Here is a 16,019-nt window from a genome sequence, read left to right as displayed (position 1 = left end):
TTAAATAGCCTAGTCTATTATATTGTTAGCTTAGAGTGTGAGAGGACACATAAACCTGTTGGATTATTGCACACTGAGCTGCTGTTGTTGAAGTACTATTGAGGGTTTTTTTTATATGTTGCATAAAAGCCACTGAAGCCCGCAAGAGTATTTTGTTGCAAAGGAAGTCAGTATAACTCTGGATATTGACAGACAGATACAGAATCCCCTCATAAATTATGCTTGGTTATATGTGGTTGGTAGAAATCAATGGGGTTTTATTCCCATCGTAAAAGAGCATTCAATGCAAACACGAAACCCTACTTTCCTTGCATCTCTGCAGTGTTAGATAACACTGTATTCTGTGGTGTGAAAGGAATGCCGGGAGACAGAGAGAGATATGAGGTCAGAGAAGTCACGGGCCAGATTTGAACCCATTGTATTGCAAAGACAGGGTATCCCCCCATCTCTGCATAAAGACTGGGGAGCTCATCATACAGCATGTAGGGAAACAGGTCTTTACATTGTAGAGCAGCATATGCATCAGAAGCTTTATAATATCAGCTATACAAGCATAACTGCGGCACAACAGCACATTTTACTGCATGAGTGAGAAAAAACATGATTTGATTTGAAGTTTGTGGCTCCGTTAGCACGTGGAGAGGAATTTCAATTATAAAAATAAGGTGAACATTTATTTTGTATATGTGTTACGACTTTATGACCTTAATGACAAACAGTTATCTATTTGCTCATATTTTAAATTGAAGAGTGCATGAGCAAGACACTGAAAATTAAATTCTCTGAACACTGAGGCGAAAATAATCTAATTGGCTAAGTAATATTTTTTAGCGAGAGAGACATGAGTAGAGTAGATGAGTAGATGACATTTTGTGAGGCTTTGTTTGTGAGTTGCTCCTCACTGACTGGCTAGTGTGCTTGTCTGTTTACCTTGACAGTTTCAGCTGCAGCTCTACCTTCCTCTGAAGTGTTCCAGGTGGTGTTGAGATATGCGCCACCAGGTGGTCACCACCACCTGTGACACAAAGAGAGCTAAAGCTGAATCTCTCACGGTAATCAAACAAGTGAGCTACAAAGTATCTAAGACAGACTGGCTAGATTTATTTTTCTTTCATTTTTTTGCTTGATAGTTTTGCCTGAAACCTAAGAAATTTCTGAAAATTAAGAAAAAAAACGAGCGTTTCCTAGAATTCAAGGTATTGATTCAGTGTTTTGTTTTATCGAACAGTCAAAAACCAAAAATATGCAGTTTACAATGATATAGAACAGAGGAAAGCAGAAAGTACACACATTTTGGAAGCTGGCACCAGCAAATATTTTGCATTCTTGCTTGACTAAAAACATTTAATCATTCAATCACACATGGGTACCAATTAATTTTGTATTGAGTCCCCATTCCTTAGGGCGTTTTCACACCTATAGTTCGTTTGCTCTGGTCCGAATCAGGGACCAACTTGTTACACTGTTGCATATGGCCTCGAGTTTGGTTTGTGTTCACAAAGCAGCATTTACAAGCAGACCAAAATGTGTGATGCGCAAGGAAACTGCTCTCTAATTGGTCAGAATTTCCATGCGGGAAAACTCCCGGAAGTAAACAAAGAAGAGCAGACTCCAGAGCGCCACTTTTAAATTTTACAATGGAGGGACAACTACGCGGGTTGCTCTTGGCCCTGGTCATTGTGTATTACATAGCTTGCACTTATCACTGTAGGCAAACGGTACAGTTTGAAAATGAGGCGAGGCTGAAGCTGGAAAATAATATCATGATGCACTGGAGTCGCCAACGACGCATATCAAGACAGTTCAGGCGGAGGCGCGCATTAATCCTCCTGAACTGTGACATGCTCATCAGCCAAAAATATTTCCGAAGATCCATCAGGTAACGTTACGCCTGTGGTCTTCAACACAGCATGGCCAGCAGAGCTGGCTACGGGAGGTGGTTTAGTCAAAAACAGGCGCAATGCTTCCTGTAGTTGGGTCAGTTCGAGGTTGGATCATGTTCTCACCACAAACCAGAGAACCAGAGTTAGTTTGGAACCGGAGACCACCACCTCTTCAATAAGGTCTCGGTCCGGTTGTTTTGGTCCGCACCTGAGTGCGATTGATGTGTTCACACCTTCCCAAACAAACTGCACCAAGGGGGTAAACGCTCCAGGGTTCGATTCAACCGAACTAAACAAGGCAGGGGTGAAAACACCCTCAGTCAAAAGTGTTACAGCTCTACCCTCTTAAAACTGCAGTAAAAGCTGTTAAAATGATTTCTTAGCATTTTAGCTTGACCCACCAGCTTACTAGCCATGCTACCTTATACCCAGAGAAAAGTTCTGAATCCTGAATATCCTGGTCACAAACAAAAACTTTACAAAGCAAAGCTAGGAGAGTTCAGCTAGCAAGCTAAATGTTAACATAAGCATGCTAACACGCTTATAATGAGAATGCCAACATGCTGATGTTAAAGGAGCATTTCACCCGTGGAAACATTAATATTTATTGAAAGTGGGTTATATATGTAGTCGAAATGTAACATACATTTTGAATTTGGTGCCTATTTGACCGAGAAAAGACAGAAAGTGACTTTAGGGCGCATTTGTATGGAAGACAACAACTCCCACAATGCACAGCTCCGCAAGCCGCTCCCACTAACACTATCAAGGACTACAACAACGTGAATGTAAACCATTTATTTACAGAAATAAATCAACAACAACAAAAAGAAATATGTTAACAATGACAGTTATAGTTCCTCCTGAGCGTCCTCAACTCCTCGGTGCCCGCAGTACTGGCCATCTGGAGCTGGATATTTCTGTCGGATAGCCTGCACCACAAAAGCGGGTAAAACGACACGATGGCCTCGACCCAATCTCTCGCCTTGCAGGACCCATTCCAGAAAGGCGATATTGTCTACAAGACATTGAGCACACAGTTAGAGATGCATGGTCTTTGTGTTGAGCGTGCCACACTCACTTTACAGTCAGGCGTCCGTGTGTCCGTAGGCGCACAGCGAGCACAGGCACCAGCAGTCCGCCCCAGCTCGAGCCAGTCCGGGCCCCTCGTCTGCGACAGGCAGGTCCTCTGCCTCGGCTGCAGAAGCCTCAGCCGCCTCCTGTTCAGCCTCAGCTGCTGCTCGCTATATTGCGGCTCATAAAGGTAGCCACGAACATCTGATTCAACCATCATACTTACGAAATTTCTTCCATATTAGATTGATTAACATAGTCGTAACGTCTGGCTCGACAGCACCTCCGCTTAGCTTCCAAACAAGATGGCGGTTATATTTTTTAGTTTCTGCAAGTGAAGTCCCACCCACTGATCTGTAATAGGTCTGTAGCGTGAGTGAAAAAAAAAACGACCATTCAAAAATATGACTGGGGTTCTAATGATACAAAGCTTAAAGCAAATGGGTGAAGTGTCCCTTTAAGCAACTTCAGTTTTTCTATTTTTTATATAGTTTAGCATGTTAGCATGCTAACATTTGCTAATCAGCACTAAACTTGAAGTTCTGCTGCGATTAATGACACTTTTGCAGTTATTTAGTCATAAACCATCATAAACCAAAGAGAGAAATAAACCAACAAATCCATCTTGTGTGGGACAATGACAATGAGTGTATCAAATTTTATGACAATTCATTCACAAGTTGATCAGACATTTTAGTCAAAACCACCAGTGTCAACCTCATGGTGGCCCGAAAGGAAAACACAGGGGGTCATCAATGTCATTTGGGTACATCATCTGGGAACCAGGAATACCTGTACACATTTTGGAGCCATCAAAAACCATCACAAACCTCCTGGTTTCTGGAAGCTTCTCCATTCTCTCGTAAGTGTTGTAGATTAACGTTATTTTCATTCTCATCAAACCATTCAGTGGCCCCTCTTGACCAGTATGAAAGCATCTGCATTTATTTCGCCACTGCTTCATTCAAGTTTTTCCTTTAAATTCATAAATCTGTCCCTATTTTACAGGTTTAGTGAAACATTTGACTTGCTGGTGGTGTTAGAGGTCAAATCACGGGGGCCGCTGAAGGTCAGGAGGATTCATAATCTGCATGGAGACCCTGATGATGTGTTAAAAAAACTGCATGGCAAGCCATCCAAAAGTTATATTTATATATTTCAGGTTGGACCAAAGTGGTGACCCCACTGAGGACCAACAGCTAATGACGTTGTCACCCCTAAAGCCATACCACTAGTATTGGTAAAAATATGAATCCCTTAACTCAAGGTCTACTTACTAGTTTTTCTAGAGCTTTCAAACCCCATCTCACAGTCTTTCTCAGCAGAGGGAGTATGCTCACTTTTCAATCTCTGTTCACGCACCATAATTGTATATTTCAATTGACAACTGTGCTATATCCATGACAACTAACCAAACTACATCCACTGAGGAACGCTGTGAGAAGCAGTTGAAAGCTCTGTAAAAAAACTAGTAAGTGGACCTTGTGGACCCTGTTACAGTTGAAATACAAACTAAAAACTGCAAATTCAGGAGTTAACTTTAACTCGAATTAAGACTTATTAAATTAAGAATTAATATGGATTTGAAAATCTATTAATATTTTCAGAGTTTGTAGTTTCCGTCCAAGTTATATCATTTTCACTCCTAAAAGCTTCTTTGGCGTTACTCATGGAGATTTAGCTCAACCAACAGTGCCAGCTCTGCTATATAACTAAAACTCCAATCTGTCACTAGCAAGTTCGCCTGGGTTTGTGGAGTTTTTTGTCTGGAATGGTAGTGACCTACAGTATATGAATCACTGCCACTGACTTCTGCGGGACTTGGACGATGAGTCCAGTCGGCTAGGGGCCAGTTTAAGGCCCCTCCAGCTGTCCCCTGCCAGCAGCACTATTGACATGTTTTAGAAAGCTTATCATGCACAGGCAGACCAAACAATCAGCTGGTTATGGTCCTCTGTCAGCCCAAATGGCACAGTGCTGGAGGAGTGAGGGACGAAGAGAAAAACCAACAGGGTTGGAGAGAGAGAGGGAGAGCAATAAAGTACTTTACATTTTGGCATTGTTGGAATGTAAAGGAAATGGGATGCCAGTGCCTGTAGATAAAACAGAACAAATATAAAAATATCCATTAAGCCTGCCATCACAATGAAAAACAAGAAACATTCAGGCTTTTATTTCTGCACAACTCAGTACATTTAAAAGCATTAAGTAAATCTGCATTTAACCCCACAAACTCTGTCAGACACAGACACAAGTGTTGGCATGGAAAAGATTTACAGATTTATGTATCCCTTTTTTAATTAAATGGACTTTAAAGACAGGGACAATCACTCACACTCATCACAAACCTGCCAAAAGTTCCATGTGATTAATCATCTTTTCAGTGTGTCCTTTAATAGAATTCACCTTGAGGAGAGAAATTATTTTTTTTTTTTTCTGTTATATGTCATAACAGAAAATAAATAAAATAAACCAATAGTTATCTATATAATTACATACATACATATATACGTATATAGATATACAGCCAGGAAATAATTCTGCAGTGCGTCTTTTGAATTTGCATCATGGAGAATTTAAACAGCAGCAACAAGAAAGGGATGATTATATGATTTCCTTTTCACACAAAAAGTTTGAGTATCGAGCATCATCAAATCCCCTCAAGCTAGGTAATACGTGTTTCAAAAACAAAAGCAATGTGTATTTGAATGTAAACATAGAAAAAAAAATAGAGGAATAAATGGAACTTTAAGAATCAAATCAAAAGTCTATATATAAGAGATCGCTCTTCTTAGGCAGATCATTTCAAATTGTCACAATTTCCAGTAGGCAGACCACTGATACAGACGATATCTGTTCATCAGAGAAGAACTGCAACTGTAGACAACAGCATTTCTTTGCAACTATTTCTACTAGCCAAAGAACATGCAGAGAGATCAAAGAGGTTTCCAGAGGACCTCTGGACAGCAGGCCAGAGGCAGGGCTTGGCAAGACGACGCACTTTGTCAAAAAGTTTACCAGCTTGAAGCCCAGTTGTTTGAAGAGAGGGCCAGAAGACAACAATATGGTCAAGAACTGGAAGACACAAGAGCTCAGCTGCAACAACAGAAAACCCTGAAAGAAATGAACATCAACAGGGGAAAAGAAACCAGGAGAGATCTAGAGAGGCTGCAGAAGTACAGTGATGCAGATACTCTCAGCACCACACAGGTTGCCACTATGGTTTGAGGCAACACCAAAAGAAAAAAAGAAAGATCTTCAAAAAGACTATGAAGAGCTACAAGTGGCACACATAATCATTGAGCAGAAGTTTAAAGCTGAGCTTCAAGTGGAGAAGGATCAAAACAGCTTTCTCAGAGAAGAACTGGAGAAGACCACTGTTTCATATCGGGAGCTCAGCATCCAGTATGAAGTCTGAAGTCACCACTGTCAAACAGCAGGCTGAAACCCTTCCGCAAGAGCTTGCACAGGAGATCAAACAAAAGACTCTCCTTCAGCAACAGTATAAGGACTTGCAAGTTAAGTCCGCGGCTGAGCTGCAGGAGCACCAGGTCAAGAACAAGAATCTCGAAGAAGAAATGCAGAGAATCAGTGTCTCACACCATGGCATCATCCTCAGGTATCAGTCTGAGTTGACCAAAGTCACACAGCAAGCTGAGACCCTTCAGCACCAGCTTGACCAAGAGATCGAGCAGAAGACCCTCCTTCAAAATAATTATGAGGACCTGAAAGGGAAGTTTGGAGCTGAGATGCAGGCCGAGCAGGACAATAACAAGATCCTTGAAGAAGAACTGCAGAGGATCAGTGCTTCATACCGTGACATCAGCCTCCGGTATGAAACTGATATCGTCACTGCCAGACAGCAGATTGAAACCCTTCAACGTGAGCTTGACCAGCACATGAAGTCTCATGCAGACATGGCGTCAGAGGGCTGGTGTATTATCGATGACTTGAGGGATGAGTGGGAGGATGAGATCAGTATCCTGAGACAAAATACCATCAAGACGGAGATGTATTATGAGAGAGAGCTGGAGGAGCTGAAAACTCAGCTCAATGCTCAAATCTCACTCAACCTGCAGCTCTCCATCCCTAACGCACCTGCCATCGAAGCCATGGAAGAAGCTGAAGTCTCTGAGGAGAAGCCGTGCAAGAAACAGGAGTCCATCCCTAATGCACCTACCTCTGAACCCACAGAACAGGCTGAAGGCACTGAGGAGAAGCAACCAGAGAAACCAAAGACGCCCTCCATCTGGAAAAGAACCCGTCACTTTCTGGGGTTGAGGAAACCTCAGAGTTGGAAGAAGTAGGAGCATTCAAATCAAGTTTATTGTCACATCAAGGTTGCATCAATTGATGTGACAATACACTTCAACATCATCAACATTTAGTGGTCAGTCTCTCTGTGCCTAGCTCCACTAAACATCATATTCACAGAGGCACCTACTGACTAAAAGACAAAAGACAATTTTCAGTCTGGACGTGCGTGGTGGTTTCCTCCGGGGATGCTCCGGTTTCCCACCAATCCAAAAACATAATAAAAAAAAAAAGACATAAAAAAGAATGTCACATCAAGTGATGTGACAAGAAACTTCAACATCATCAACATCAACATTTAGTGACATCCTTCTGTGCCTAGCTCCACAAAACATAATTCTCCAACAGAGGCACCTACTGACTAAAAGACAATTTTGCAATCTAAGACAAGCGTGGTGGTTTCCTCAGGGAATGCTCCGGTTTCCCACTCATCCAACAACATAATACAAAAATAATTCCTGCAAATATAGTTGTATTTAGTATTTCTACAGTCAAATGTTTGAAGAACCTGTTGTAAAATGTAGGCCTAGTCTCTCTTAAGACATTATGTCCCTCAAGTAGGGACTTTTTTTTTTTTTTTTGCACATGATCAACAAGGTCTGTGAATTATCCTGACCAACAGGGACACGAAATTCAGCCTACTAAATAAAAAAAAATATATTTTATTGTCCCATAATGTGGCAATCAAACTTGGGTATGTGTCTAAGATGGGCCCCCAGAGACAGACTTTCAGACTTTGCCAGAGATCTGTCCATGTGATGCGTCAGTCTGCCTCTACTTTGTCCTGGCCCCTCGCTTTCCTTAGGATATCCACTTTCACTACTACTACCAGTGGATTCCTTTCCCGTACTACCCCAGCCCACTAGTATCATTGGGTTCTTTGAACATCCAGAAGATTTAGACACTATGGGTGTTTTATGACACAAGGGGATTTATACTTAACATTTCTAACATAAAACTTTGGGGTACTCAACATTTCCAGGTTCACAATGGGGCTCTATTGGCTGGCAAGTAGACTAATAAGTGAAAGGTTACATACAATAAGACCTCTGTCTTAAGGATTGTTATGACTTATTCTGTGATTAATGGGGGACAGTGGAGCTTAAAGACCCTGACGAGGGAGATTGTGCAGATAACAGCCTAATCTATCCATCAAATGGAGATATGACTGAAAAAAGCATGCTGTTATTTAAACAAGCAACTGTGCCAGTCAGAATTGTAAAATGTGTGGCAGGATGCGCTACTTCAGGAAACTTTTTAAAATCATATTTGTTCTTTTTATTTCTCGAATGTATTCTTTTAAATCAACAAATATGCAATTCTAAAATCAACTGTTTCACCCTGTCAGTCTTGTACTACACTAAAGAAGTCTACTGCTGTCATGGTTTGTGGTTGCATAAATAATTGGCAGATTTATATTTTTGTTTTCATTATTTAGAGACACCTCAAGGAGAGAACAAAGTGTTGTGACTTTGCTATGCCTATTGCGTGACCAATTAAGGAGCCATTAAGCTAAATGTCAGCTTCACAAACTACGCAGTATTCTTTATGTTGCCTTTTTAAAACAGAATTTTTTATTACCTCCAAGTATTTGCCGTCAGATATTAAAGGGGGATTTGGAAAGCTAGAAGTTGACATTTTCTTGGAGAAAAGGTCTCTCAAAGCAAACGATACACACCAGCTCCTGTGTTAAAAATATGCCTTATTAGCTGTTAAATGCTCTACCAGCTAGTCACTAACTAGGTGCCATTTGGTGCTAAGCAGGTAGCGTACAGTGGGGTTATACAAACAGATGCCTACTGTGGCTGGAAACAGAAACTGAGGAGCAGCGAGAGTGAATCAAACCCAAAGTTTTGGGCCGTAAAACCAAAACAGTGAGTTGAAATACAGCAATACGCTCTGTAGAGCTGATGGCAACTGTAGTGGGGTGACCCCTTTAACATTATATGTAGTCATTAGATCTTTTAATAATATGAAAATATGTGTAAGTGCACCTTTACCCTTACAAACTGTTCATATCCAATGCCTTCACAGTATGGTCCGGGTCAAATTTGACCTTGTCCAAGAAAGTCCTCATAAAAAGTGTCTATACCATATTTTGAACTACATATCTATTCAGAATATGTAAATAGCCTATCTTACATTAATACATTCATTATTAATCCTTAATTTATGATTTTAGATAGCATGAGAGTGTATTTTTTAAGGTCCTAGACTAGCCTACTTGTTTTTGAGAAAAAAATACACTATATCATGTCCTGTTTTACCTAAGACATGAAAACATAACAGCCATAATGATTTAAATATTTTATTAATAGTGAAAATGGCAAGAACATTCTGGAACTGTTATAATACCAAAACCACATAACTATTGCAACCATTGGACACTGTCCTTACTGCAATATCATTATATTAACAACAATTAATTATATAATATAATAATTAATTTAACATCGGTATTCAAAACACAACACATAAAACATGTTTGTTGCAAACTAGTCAGTGAATTCAATGAAGTAGTAGGAAACTGTATGAGTGGGACTTGCAGGTTGCCTGTTTTGCAGTCCTTTTTTGGAGAGCAGAGGTTGCATCTCCTTCTCTTTTGTCCCTTTGTGCATACACACACACACACACACACACACACACACACACACACACACACACACACACACACAAACACATTGATTTGATTCTAATTTTGTCTATTTTTAGATTATATTGTTACATTGCAGGTTCAGGTACAGGTGCAGATGCAGCTGCAGATACAGGTGCAAGTCTGACCACTCCTATGCTGTTTTACTATTTCACTGTTTCGAGGTTCCCCCATGGCCCTCGGGAACCTGGGCGAACAGTTATTGTGACAGTGTCAAGGTCCCCCCGAACTCTGTCACCACTGTCCCATAAAAATACACACAGACATAGAATATACAGTTTCACAGTTTCAAGATTCCCTAGAACATGTATTTTACATTTACACTTTAGGAAAATTTCAGGTTAAAAGAATGACATGTAGGGTATTTTTACTGCTGTCAAATGTCAAAACGGGTCAATTTTGACCCGGACAGTATGTAAGAGTTAAAGTTATAGCTGAATACTCTAACAAAAAGGAAAGTTAATTCACTGTGGCACATTCTGTACCAATGCTGTACAGTGCTGAAATGTACAATGACAAATATCAAACTGAAGCTGACATTTTATTTCCCATAATCCAGACAAAATGTTTTTTTCCCTTTTTATCTTAATTGTTCTCCGCCATGCATAAAAACCTCCTAAAATACCTCAGACAAAAATACCTGGTGGCCTCAATTCCCTTAAAAGACAAATGTTTTGAATTTAAAAAACAGCCCAAACAAGCGAAACAACACAGCAGAGATACGTAACTGTCACATAATTCCCTAATGATCCCTCTGTACACCTTGTGTCCGTGGCTTTGTCACAAAAATACCTAGTTCCCCTCCGCCCCCCCTCCCCTCACCTCAAGCTGAGCAGTTAGGCTCTTGATGGCCTGAGAGGTTTAGCGAAAAGCAAAATGAAAGGAATTGAAGGGGGATGTCTATATAAGAAGTATTCGGGAAAAGGCTAAAAAGACAAAGGCAAAGGAAACAATAAGAGACCAACGGAGCACAATCACTATTCCTCCCATATGGTCAGTGTCTCTGATGGCTGCCTGCAGGGAATAGACAGCTGTCTGGAGCTTCTGATAGATCAGACACAGCAAAGCCCGGGGGGAGAAACAAAGGAGGATGACGGGAGAAAGGAAGGTAAAGGAGAGATAGAAAGTGAAAGGGAGGTACGTGAGGGGTGACAGACAGGATGGAGACGAGGAAAGGGAAAGTAATTCAGTAAAAAGAAAGAAAGAAAATATGGTGAAGGAGATTGTAAAGGTGCAAAAGATCGAAGAGAGGAGAGGATGATGAAGTTGGGGTAGGGGAGTTGGTGCGATAGACAAGGGAAGATAGATGCAGGAAAGGACAAGTTTAGTGAGAAAGGCAGAAAGAGACAGATCTGTTTACTTTCCAAACTGCAGAGTCCTCTCTATATGTGCTGTGTCATTTAGAAGAATCTCTGCACTTGTTTTGCAAGCTGTAAGAAAGCACACAAATAAAAGCTTGGACAAAGACAACACAGACCCTTTATATAAAAAAACTTGGGTTATTGATTTTTTTCCTGCATTTGCTGTCATCAAACACACACAAAGAGTCCAAAACATATATGGTTCCAGTAGCCTCCACATGTTGGTGGGTGTATGTTTTTATAGGTCAACAGTTTTAGAAACGGGCTTCATGCTGCATGGCGAACTAAGCACTCCTTTCCACTTACCTGTGTGTTTCTATGGTAACCGAGGGGGGCTATTAGCCGAGGCGGTAAATGTATAACAATGATCCAAAATGCACCCTTTTGAAAATATAAATGGGGAGCTTGGCGGGATATATTACATGGACACCCATACACCACGACCACATAGGTATTTTTAACTGGAATTTATGTTTCTTGAAAAAACATAACCTGTGACACACACATACACACATATATAATCTATGAATTAATCTACATAGGATGCAGAGCAGTACTGAGCGTGTGGTAAAACTTTATAACTCAACCACATCATCACCACTTGCAGTTGACAAGCAAGCAAAAACCAGACAAATCATCCATTTGTAAATGCAATCTGAAAAAACGAGGCTGCTCTATTAACAATCCCACACGCTGCCAGGTGCCCAGATGCAGATTGATGAGTTGGATAGTGGACTAAACAAGCTGTCTGCAGGGATGGTTATGTTGCTGGGTGTATGACGACAAAACAACCCGTGTCATGAAATTATACCTGTCTGGATTTTGCTGCAAAGCATTGGTCAGTCTGTCGGTGTAGTGTGTTGGAGAGGAAAACGTGTGTAATTGGGGCTAGTTGGTGGGATGCCTTCTGCTCTGTGGCTGATGTCATGTAGACAAAGAAAAAAATTACACATATAGTGCCCCAAAACTTTTGGCAAAAAATATAAAAATTGTCAGCCACACAAAATAACATTTTGTGCTCCGTGAGAGGTAGCGAATAGTGGCAGATTGCAGACAGTGTTATGTTACTGAGCTGCCGGTGGTGCAGGAGGCATCTGCAGATGTTGTTTTATGCTATGGCAACACACCATAATAAAGACAGACAGGTAGAAACACATTGTTAGAAAGTGACTCCTGCTGTATTTAGACATGACCAAGGTCCAGATTTTCCTGAGGTTACCAAAATGACTATATTGGGGGGAGATGTCCATTTCAATATATTATAGCGCTACTGTGTCTAGGGTTGGGCGATTTGATGATGTATACTATGTCAGCTGTCAGAAATGTTGCCATATCCCTTTAATATCTCTGGTATAAGACTAGTGTGGGCAATGTTGCAAATCAGTGACAGAACTGAATTTTCTGGGTTGGCTTTGGATGGAAATGTTGAAATATGGAACATATATTCATAGTGAAGAGAGGAAAAACCCTAAGGAACCCTAACTTTTCCTCTAGTGCCACCTGCAGCTCAAAATTTTCACTTGTGAAATATCTCAAAAGCTACAAGATGGATCGGCCCAATATTTGGTACAGACATTCAGAGTCCCCAGATGATGAATCCTAAAACCCTTAATCATCCTCCTTCCTGTAGCGCCACCATGAAGTTGATATTTGTGGTTTCGAGTGAAATGTCTTGACAGCTATTGGATGGATTGTCGTGGAATTTGGTATACACGGTCATGTTCTCCTCGGGATAAATTGTAAAAACTTTGCTGATCCCTTAACCTTTCCTCTTGAATCATCATCAGATCCACATTTTCAAGCACTGCTGTGCATAAGTACCTCTTCACAGAGACACTAGTACGGCTGTAGATTCTTAGTCTTGTTATATGATTGTTGCATTAATCAAGTTACTTTACTGACAGTATGTCAAAGCAACAGTACATCTGAAGGGTGTTTACCACTCTGTCCAGAAGCAAAGACCTTCTTCCTGGTCTTCTCCTATAATAAACCCTTGAAACAATGCTAATGGACTAAACCTTGATGGACAAAGCAAGGAGTATTGGATCAATCCAAATTTTGAGTCCTGGTTAGGGTGGTGCAGCCCAAAATGTCAACTTCCTTCATCTCATCCCTAAGTGTTCCCTGGCCATTTCAAAGATACCCTGAGGTCTTTTCAGTCAACTGGCCTTGAATACCCTTCTTTAAGTCAGGAGGCATCCTTATAGGTGGCCAAAATCCCCATCTGTCTATGAGAAGAGATTATCTAATTGTTAGCCTCACTGGAACTGTTATATCTCAGCCCTCTGGACAGCTTGCCCCGCATTTGAGTTTGGCTCTTTGGAACAACTATAAACACGAACCTTTAGACGGACAAGACTTTGTACGTACAGTTGCATTTCGAGCCTTCAACCACAAACATCAGAGGTCATGGTCAAATGAATCCCAAATTACAGCATCATACCCAAATAACAGAAATAAATCACCAGTGATACCAAACACAGACCTTGGCTTCACCTTCGTATCTCGGTGGAGTCTGTGAATGTCACATACTCGAGTGGTGACAAGGTACTCCCTCTGTTAGACCCACAGTGAATGTGCTTGAATGAATGCAGAGAATGTGAAAACTCTTCTGCGAGTTCAGTGAGCAGATTTTTCTCGACAGCAACCTCTGCACTCCACACTTGCAGCAGTTCCTACACAATACCTCAGGGAACAGGGTAGCAGAAACTTTCTAAATCTACCAAATACATGTGAAGTAGCAAATTCCCTTGACCCCTTGATCATCTGTGACAGGGTAATTGTGTTGAATTTTTACTCTGGGTCCAGATTAAATTGTATTTTAGTCTGGACCCGAACCAGAGTCCGCTTATTGAGTATGTGGGATCAAGGTTATTTAGTCAGCTGAGCTGGATTTCAAGCTTGCTGACAGCTTGCTATTATTAAAACTAGTTAGCAAGCCTACTGACCTTTAAAGGTCATGAATGCCACAGTCACTTAACATTTACTGTATGTTTGATTTAGAGGATTTAGTTGTCGTCAGTTGCCATTAGCATTTCCAGATACCCAGTAAAAGACTAAAATTTGACTTAGCGTAAAGTTTACTTTTCAAACTAAAATTAGAATATAACAAAAAAACCCGCTCAACCTCTCTCTCTTTATTATTTATCTATCTCTCTCCCTCACACACACATCAGTGACTCTGTCCCCTGTGGTCTGTGTCCTACAGATCAGTCACCTGCCATCTGGTGTGGCGGTTCAGGTCTCATCTGGCCTGCTCCGCTATGACAGGCAAATGACAAAACACTTCTGCGGCTGCTGCTGCTCTTCTTATCTTATCTTATCAGACTGGAAATCAAATGTGTGACATTTCATTTTGCCCTCACTAAAAATGTCTTTAAAAAAAGTATAGTAATCCTTGTCAAATTGCTGAACTTCCCCAGCATCTTTTTGTGTCAGTCTCAGCAAATACTACCCTGAACCAGTGATTCTTGCTGTGTGTGTAAATGTGTAAAGGAAACATATACAAAAGGAAACTATTCTTTGTTTCATCAGTTCTAATTTCCTGCTGAAAAGTCCGCCTCCACTGCACAGCAGATAAATCAGCATGGAGATTTACAACTGTTTGTCTTCCAACTGGCAAGAATGAGTTGTTACTTTATCTTGTAAACCAAAGATATATTTGCAATTGGCTCTGTTTGAGCAAGTGGAAATTAGCTTAGAGCTAGTTTCATGCTTGCCAGCTTTGAGTATCTTGGCAAATAATGTGACAATGTGTTTCTGTTACAGACACAGACAACACCTCTAATCTGTTAGCAACACCACTTGTTGAAACAACAAAGGATTTGGAGCAGGAAGATACAGTTTTTGGATAAGATTGTTTGGAGTGAGTGATGACAGCTTTTGCAAAAGAATACAGAAACATGCTGAGGATGTGATACATTTTATTCACAATTATGTTAATAATGAATTGTTATTGTAATTTTTTGCTCAAGTACATATGGTTGTGGTTAAGTCATTTTCTATTATAAAATTACGGTATTTACTGGATGTTTTTTTCTTTCTGCATTTTAATCATCAAATGAAATATAATGGTGGAAGCAGTATTCTACGCTAAAAGTTATCAGTAATTGTGGCCAAAAATGATCATCATTACTGTAACATCTGCTGGCAGACTAAAAATAACAGTAACAATTGAAATGTTTCAGAAGCAGAGCATCTGTTCTTTGGCATATATTTTGTGTAAATAAATGTTTAAAGCTTTTAGATGTGGTAATGGATGCTGAGTATAATGATAATAATAATAATAATAATAATAATAATAATAATAATAATAATAGTAATTATAGCCTAATAACTTTATTTAGCACGTTATTTAGTTACAAAGTGCTTCACTTTCAGTGAATCAGCAATCAGTAAGGATTGGTTTGATGTGGTTGCTTCCTTTAGAACATGTATGTTAAAAGTTGCATTTTTTGGATGTTACGCCTGCTGACTAGAATTGAACTGAATTGAAATTGAACTGAACTAGAAGTGTGTTGCAATAGTCAAGTCTGGTGGAGATAAAAGCTTGGTTGGTCTTTTTTTAATCTGCAGAGGGACGGAATGACCTGATCTTGGTTAAATGTCTCAGTTGGGCAAAACAGGACTGCACCACTTTAGTCACTTGAGCATCAAAAGAGTCAGAAAATAACACCTAGGTTACTGGCCTCTTTTTTAACATCATTACATAAGGCACTTAGGCTAGAGGAGAGA

General features: G+C 40.3%; 1 protein-coding gene across 1 annotated transcript in view; it reads left to right on the top strand.

Annotated features, from left to right (window-relative positions):
- The window catches only part of LOC127377739 (copine-9-like), an 89,330-nt gene that overhangs the window by 29,456 nt on the left and 43,855 nt on the right, over positions 1-16,019 (top strand). The window lies entirely within an intron of this gene.

Source organism: Dicentrarchus labrax, unplaced genomic scaffold (genome assembly GCF_905237075.1).
Source record: "Dicentrarchus labrax unplaced genomic scaffold, dlabrax2021, whole genome shotgun sequence".
Taxonomy (NCBI): Eukaryota; Metazoa; Chordata; class Actinopteri; family Moronidae; genus Dicentrarchus; species Dicentrarchus labrax.
Note: the sequence above shows the minus strand (reverse complement) of the source record. Positions and strands in the feature narration are given on the sequence as shown.